Source organism: Furipterus horrens, unplaced genomic scaffold (genome assembly GCF_987537825.1).
Source record: "Furipterus horrens unplaced genomic scaffold, mFurHor1.1.pri manual_scaffold_6, whole genome shotgun sequence".
In the NCBI taxonomy this organism is placed as follows: Eukaryota; Metazoa; Chordata; class Mammalia; order Chiroptera; family Furipteridae; genus Furipterus; species Furipterus horrens.
The window spans coordinates 69246875-69255376 of NW_028327176.1; the positions used below are offsets into that span (position 1 = coordinate 69246875).

Here is an 8502-nt window from a genome sequence, read left to right on the forward strand (position 1 = left end):
TTCCAGTCAGGGTACATCAGAGAAGGAAAACTTTGACTCCAAAAAACCTCCGCTGCCTTGCGGCATACCTCTTCAGGGGAAAGGCTAAGGGAGTAAACCCCGACAGAAAATCCGGAGCCGGAGTCCCTAAGGCGGTTTGACGTTGTAGTCAACACCGGCAACTCCTGCGGCGCACCTGAACCCAAGCTGTATCGACTCCGTCTTTCCCTTGGACCCTTCAGCTGCGAAGAGAGGGGGGGTCTGCTGCATGGGCAACAGCAGACCCTCCATATTACCCTGCCCAGGCTCTGTAGCTTCAGCATCATCACAAGATGTCGATTCAACACTGGAGGAGACAGATACCATGTCACTCCTGAGTTGGACTGCACAGCCATTCTCGGCGGTGCAGATAGACTCTTAAGAAGCTACACCATCGTCTCTCGAGACGGACGGCTGCCAACAACAAAAAATTCTTGTTTTATATATGCAGTTTAGTTATAAAAGCTATCAAAATCGATTGTGGGGTTAGAGGGGTAAAAACATAATAAAAGAGGTTCTCAACCATGCGAAGACTGGGCACCCTGATATAGCAGAGACTGGTTTTGAATCCTGGCTCCATCTGTCTCAGCTTTATGAATTTGTTCACCTCAGCTTTTCTGATCCCAATTCCTCCTGCTCTAAAGTAAGATTATATTGGCCAATGTTGGCCGTTGTAAAAATCAGAGGTATAGCACTTAGCACAGGGCCTGAGGCATGGTGGGTAGTGCATAGGTGTTCTGATGAGGAGGATGGTGAGGATGGTGAAGATAATGATAATTAAGGTGATGGTGATGTTACAGAAAGGGGGTGTCCAAAAACCCCCAGAGCTTGTGGCTGGGGGGTGGGGAAAAGAAAGCAGCTTTCAGGATGCCTTCACATGCCTGAGGCTAGTGGCTGCTGTCTTTGTTATGCAAATGACTTGGATGCTTCCAAGGCCTCAGGTAGATGGGAGGGGGCTTGGACCTGGGAATGGTACAGAGAGCACACAGAGCCTACGTGAGGTTCTGTGAATGGTCGGAACTGGGTGCCAGCCCACTGTGTCACAGGATGCATCAGGGATTTAAAAACAAGCAGCAGACATTTTAATGCCACTGACCATGCAGTTTTGAAAAGGAAGGTTCTCCATACAGTTTTGAGAGGAGAACACCATGCGGCTCTGGATTCTCCATGGGGATTAGAAAGGAGGGGACTGACCATGTGGCTTTGAGAACACCTTGAGGCTTTGAGAACACCTTGCGGCTTGGAGAAGGGGGAATACCTTTGTGATTTTGGAAAGGAGGCTAAGAATTCATGTGGTTCTGGATTAAAAGCTGGCAAGCACCTTAACACAGACAAGGCCTCCCCAATCAGAACTGAATGATTGGCAGCTACTGGTAAAGCTGAACTGTGTCTAGGAAGTAGGGAAACGGTTTCTCTAACTTCTCTAAAACTAGCCTGGTTTGGTCAGGGGACCCAGAAATATGTGTTTGTGGGTGTTTTAAGGAACATAAGACTTAACGGCAGAAATGCGCAAATAATCTAAATCTATATAACTATTAAATAAACAATTCTTTTTCTTTTCACTAAACTCTGGTATTGAGAGTTATAATTCTGGCGGCAGGCAATCAGGCCCCTAACTAAACAGTCTGTGGGTTCTGTTTCAATTTGAGCAACCTAGGGGTTCTGTAACAGTGACAAAGATGATAGTGACAATGATGATGGTGATGATAATAAAGATGATGAAGATGATAGTGATGATGATGGTGACATTGATGACTTCCCATGCAGAGAGATTCTGACTCAGTCAGTTTGGGTTGGGCATCACCAGTGCCATTTTAAAGCTCCCCAGATGACTAATATACAGTCAGGATCGATAGCCACTTCCCTCGACCAGAAGTCTTCATTTTTTAAAATTTTTATTTCAGGACCACTTTATACTCATAAAAATTATTGAGGACCCCAAAAAGGTTTGTTTGAAACAAATTTTTAAAACACAAAATATACATGCATACATATTTTTCATTAGCCATCAGAGAAATGGAATCATCAAATGACATGTTGCTTCTGGAAAATGCCACTAAACACTCATTTTTTAAAAAAGGAGGGAAAAGGCAAATAAAATTTTGCATTGTTAAATGGTTTTTGACTTCATGGACCTCCTGATGCTGCCTTAGACTAAGTTTTACACACCAAGGTATTGCCCTCTGCACCCTTCTTCCCCTCACCTTAACATCACACACACACACACACACACACACACACAGTCAGCCTCCCTTCCTAGCATCTCCTCCACACCTAGAAAAGGAATCACAACCATTAGCTCTCAGTCAATACAAGACAATCAAATTCCATGTAAGATGCAAAAAAGGCAGGCTTGCCTCTACTCAGGCTGTTTAAAACAGAACATGAGGAGGTCACAGTGAGCTGGTTTGGGCGGTGGCGTAATGATCATGCTCTAGGCCTTCACGTGCAATGATCTGTTCCACTTCAACAACATTACCTTGGATCCACTTACAGAAACTTACGGGATTCCTTTTTACTTACAGTACCTCGCCCGTTGGCAAGAGTATTTCATCACTGCAGAGGCACCTGGTGGAGAGTTAATAGGTTATATTATGGGTAAAGCAGAAGGCTCAGTTGTAGGGAAGAATGGCACAAGCATGTCACAGCTCTGTCTGTTGCCCCAGAATTGCGACACCTTAGTCTGGCTGCTAAACTTGTGGAGTTATCAGAGCAGACTTCAGAAAGAAAAGGTGGTTTTTTTGTGGACCTCTTTGTAAGAGTATCTAACCAAGTTGCAGTCAACATGTACAAACAGTTGGGCTGCAATGTCTACAGGATGGTCATAGAGTACTATTCAGGCAGCAACTGGGAGCCTGATGGGGATGCTGTGATATGAGGAAAGCATTTTCCAGGAACACTGAGAAGAAGTCCATCATACCATTACCTCATCCTATGAGGCCTGAAGACATTGAATAACCCCAGGCAATGGTTCTTAGGCTGATGCTCCAGATATTTTATGGACAATATTATTTCATTGGATCATCTTAGAACTCTGTTAGAGAAAAGTATTCATTTAGGTCTTCAAGATTTCAAGAAAATATTTAAATCTCATTGTTGCCAGTTAGCAATATCATACCTACTGAAGCTGTCCACTGATAAAATTCATTCAGAAAGGCAGCTACATCAGAAGAAAACATTCTACTATCATGGTTCATAATATTTGCTATATGCTAGGGGGGGAAAAAAACCTTGCTCCAATCTCCTTCTAAATTCAATGCCCGAGAACCACTGCTGCATATATATATATTTTTTATTTTGTATTGAACTACTGACTGAAGCTTTAAAATCATATATGAAATGGTAAATCTAAGATGTATAATAAAATGCTCTGTTGATGCTAAAAAAAAACACAACAAAGAAAAACATAACATGAAAGATTAGCAAAATAGATGAATAGTGTAAACAACACTGCAAGACCTGCATGAGCAGATAAACTGCTTTTACACACCCGCAAGCTCTGTGCAAACAGACTAGACACTGAGCTCACAATTGCACAACCAGTCATATCACCTTTATGATCAGCTGACTGGCAATGACAGGCACTCTGGGCTGACACAAAGGTTGTAAACTGGCTACCCTTGGGAAAGGTTAGTGCCACAGGCAAGTTCATTTGGCTAACCCAGTATTATTTTAAATACTAATGGGTTCCCAACATTGAAAGTCAGGATATTTTACATAAAAATCTAAATTTCTAGTATTTTTTAAAATTAAAACTTGCCAATATTGGGCTATATTTCCACCACGGGCTAGAGCAAAGTGTTGACAAAAGGGAAAATTCAATTCGATAGTGGAATGATGAGGGTCCCTGTCTGATGGGGCTCAGGTTCCCCTTCTTACCCAGCTTTCTTCTCTCCATGACTCTACCTGCCATTCCCATCAGGTACAGTATTTGGTGTTGGATATTTCTTGGAGCTAATGCTATTGCCACTGCTTATAAAGTTCATGGCTCCCAAAGGCCTCTCCTTTTCTTTAATCCAAGTTAGTAATGTTGGACTCACTTTGTTTCGCAAAGATCAGCCTTACTATAACCTCTACTAACCCAAGCTCCTCTGAAACCTGATGGGCATGAAGACTGCCTCCAAGAAGCAAGGAAAGTGGGCATGAAGTCCACTCTACTTCCTCTGAGTAAAGACAACATGTTTGGCTAATTTACTTCTACATTATATACAATTCTAAGTATTTTTTTAAATCAGATTTTCCAGTTCAAAGAGGAAAACATTTAGAAGCATAAAAAAATGTTTCAGCTTATCAACATAAGGAGAAATTCCTCCCTGACCTTCACCTCCACTCCAATGAAATTCAGTCCAATGAATTTTTAAATCAAGATTTATGGTGGAATGAGAGGAAGCACTCTTCTCAATGCTAGGCTTGCAGCGAGCGTAGCTACAATAATTAAGACAATGTGGTACTGAAGGATGAATTGACATATAAATGATGTGAGCAGAAGAAAGAACCCAGAAACAAACCCACACAAATGTGCCCAATTAATTTTTAACAAAGGGGAAAATTCAATTCAATAGTGGAATGATGAGCTTTTCAATAAATGGTGCTGGACAATTACACATCCAAGGGCAAAAAAAATTAACCTCATCCTAGACCTCAAACCATATACAAAATTAACTCAGAATGGATCATGCACTTAAATGTAAAACATAAAGTTATAAAAGTTCTAGGTAAAACTTAGAGAAAATTTTTGGTACCTAGGAGTCCACAAAGAGTTCTTAGAATTGACAACAAAAGTATGATCCATAAAAGAAAAAAACTGATGATTTGGACCTCAACAAAATTAAAACATTTGCTCTGCAAAAGTCCCTGTTAAAAGGATGGGAAAAACAAATTACAGACTGGGAGAAAGTCGCATAACTGACCAAAAAAACTTGTATTTAGAATATGAAGAACTGCCAAATTCAACATTTAAAAAACAAACAATTCAATTTAAATATTGGCAAAATACATCCACAGGCATTTTACCAAGGATAATATGCTGATGACAAAGAAATACAACAAAAAATGTTCGACATCCTTAGCCATTAGGAAAATAGAAATCAAAACCACAATGAGATATCACTACACACTTATCAGAATGTCTAAAATGAAAAAATAATAATACCAAATGCTGGTGAGAATGTAGAGAAATGGATCACTTGAATATTGTGGTGGAAATATAAAATGGCACAGCTACTCTGGAAAACAGTTGGCAGTTCTTTTTTTAAATTATATTTTATTGATTATGCTATTATAGTTTTCTCAATTTTTCCCCCTTTGCTCTACTCCATCCAGCACCCCCACTCCCCAAGGCAATCCTCACACCATTGTTCATGTCCATGGGTCATGAGTAGAAGTTCTTTGGCTAGTCCATTTCCTATACTGTACTTTACATCCACATGGCTATTCTATAACTACCTATTTGTACTTCTTAATCTCCTCATCTCTTCACCCATTCCCCCACATGCCCCTCCCATCTGGCAACCATCAAAACACTCTCCATATCTGTGATTCTGTGTCTGTTCTTCTTGTTTGCTTAGTTTGTTTTTAGATTCAACTGTTTTTTCTTAGATAAATCCCTTTAATATTTCATATAATAATGCTTTGGTAATGATGAACTCCTTTAGCTTTTCCTTGTCTAGGACACTCTTTATCTGCCCTTCAATTCCAAATGATATCTTTGCTGATTAGGGCAATCTTAGCTGCAGGTCCCTGCTTTTCATGACTTTGACTATTTCTTGCCAATCCTTTCTAGTCTGCAAAGTTTCTTTTGAGAAATCATCTGACAGCCTTATGGGAATTCCCCTGTAGGTAACTACCTACTTTTCTCTTGCTGCTTTTAAGATTCTCTATCTTTAACCTTTGTCATTTTAATTATTATGCGTCTTGGAGTGGGCCTATTTGCATCCATCTTGTTTGGGACTCTGTACTTCCTGGACTTGCATATCTATTCACCAAATTAAGGAAGTTTTCTTTCATTATTTTTCAAATAGCTTTCCATTTTCTTGCTCTTCCTCTTCTCCTTCTGGCACCCCTATGATGCGAATGTTGGACCTCTTGAAGTTGTCCCAGAGGCTGCTTATACTACCCTCATTTTTTAAATTCTTTTTTCTTCTTGTTATTCTTATTGGTTGTTTTTTGCTTCCTTATGTTCCAAATCATGGATCTGATTCTCAGCTTCATCCACTCTACTGTTGTTTCCCTGTAAATTGTTCTTTATTTCAGTTAGTGTATCCTTTTTTTCTGACTGGATCTTTTTTATGCTATTGAAGTCCTCACTAAGTTCCTTCAGCATTCTTATAACCAGCGTTTTGAACTCTGTATATGATAGATTGCTTATCTCCATTTAGTTTAGCTCTTTTTCTGGAGTTTTGATCTGTTCTTTTGTTTGGGCCAAGTTTCTTTGTCTCCTCATTTTGGCAGCCTCCTGTGTTTGTTTCTATGTATTAGGTAGAGCTGCTTTGACTCCATGTCTTGGTAGCATGGCCTAATGTAGTAGGTGCCCTGTAGAGTCCAGTGGCACAGCCTCCCCTATCACCCAAGCTGGGTACTTGAGGTGGGCCCTTCATGTGGGCTGAGTATACCCTCCTCTTGTGTTTGAGCCTTGATTGCAGTTGGCAGGTCAATGGGAGGGATTTACCCAGGCCCATCAGCTGCAAGGACTGGCTGTGACCACTGACCACCAACCTCCACCCTCCATGGAGGATCAGCTGTGTGGGGGCAGGGTGGTGGTGCTCCAGTGTGGTCTGTAGCTGTCCACTGGGTGCACAGGCTCTGAGGTTTCCCATGTGGTGCAGGCCCACCTGTGTTTTGCCTGGGGCCACCTTGCATGAGCTATGAAGCAATCTGAGATGGCTGTTACTTGTGCTGGGCTTGGAGATTCCCAGGCAAAGCCAAGCTGTGAGTCTAAGCTGGTTGCTGCTATTGTTGGACCCAGAGCCACTTCGCAAAAGGTACAGAAGCTGGGAGCTCACTGGGGCTGGTTGTTGTTTGTTTGAGAGGATTTAGGAAGTTGTGAAGAATAAGCCAAGACCAGCCATTCACATGGAAAAGTAGTTTGGATGGGACCATAATTTGAGTGGGACAGAGTCTCTGGGAATCTCCAGGGCGGGGCAAAGAGTATTGGCCAGGTTGATGGAGTCTCAGATATGGCACCAGTCTGCTGGCTCTGTGGCTCTGTGGAGGGAAAGTTCAAAAAAAGAACAATGGCCTCTTCCCATTTTTCTGTCTGGGAGGAAGCTGTCCCCCAGCTTTCACCTTAATGCCAGACACTTCAGTTTCTTTCTGCATGCCACTGGTGTCTTTCAAACTACTATCCCAGAGCTAGAGCTCGGAGGGAGTGAGTCTGAGTGAGTCTGTGTGTGGGATTTTTAAAAGGAACTGCTTGAAACTCCAGAAGTTTCTACCACCAACTTGATCTCCACTGGTTTTTGTGGCCAGAAGTTATAGGGACTTATCTTCCTGGCACTGAAACCCTGGTGTTGGGGGCCTGGTGTGGGGCCGGGACTCCTCGCTCCTGAGATATTTCTCCAAATTTTTATCCACGCGTGGATGTGGGACCAGCCCTTTCCACATCTCTGCCCCTCCTACCTGTCTGAATGAATGTGGTTTCTTTAATTCTGTAGTTGTCAGATTTCCATTCATCTCGATTTCTGACAGTTCTGAGTGATGGTTGTTCTATATTTTAGTTGTAATTCTGATGTGGTTGTGCAAGGAGGTGAGCTGTGTTTACCTATGCCACCATCTCGACCAGAAGTCCTATATCTAACTCTTAGCAATTCTTTTTAAATCTAAACATAACCTACCATGTGACCTAACAATTTCACTTTGGGGATATATTCCAGAGAAGTGAAGGTTTAAGTTCACACAAAAACCTATACACAAGTGTTTTGTGGTCACTTTACTCATAACAGCCCCAAATTGGAAGCTATCAAATGACCTTCAATGGGGAATCATAAACTATGGCACATTCATAGCATGGAATACTGCTCATCCATGAAAAAGATACACCCAACAACTTGGATGTACCTCAAGGAAATTATGCAGAGTGAAGAAAAGCCAATCTCAAATGGGTACCTACATCGCAATACCATTTATATAATATTAATTCAATAACATAATTACAGTGATGAAGAACAGATTAGTGGTTTCCGGGGGTTAGGAATGGGGTGTGGGATAAGGTAGGCTGTCTATAAACAGGGAGCAAGAGGAAGCTGTGTGGGAATGATGCAGTTAAGTAGTTTGATTGTGGCGGTTATATGAAGCTACACATGATAAAAGTGTGTAGCGCTGCACACACATACACAAATAAGTACATATGTAACATGAAATCTGAGTGAGTCTGGGGGTTGTACCTTGTCCAGGTCCTGGTTTTGATATGGTTCTAAAATAGCATAAGATGTTGTCCCTGGGAGAAGCTGGTGGAAGGGCACCGAGGACCTCCCTCTTCATTTCTTT

The 8502-nt window shown here is 41.6% G+C and overlaps 1 pseudogene; it reads left to right on the forward strand.

The window, feature by feature from the left end:
• The first annotated feature begins 2435 nt into the window (after nucleotides 1-2435).
• Nucleotides 2436-2976, forward strand: LOC150006435 (N-alpha-acetyltransferase 20 pseudogene; annotated as a pseudogene).
• The last annotated feature ends 5526 nt before the right edge of the window (nucleotides 2977-8502 follow it).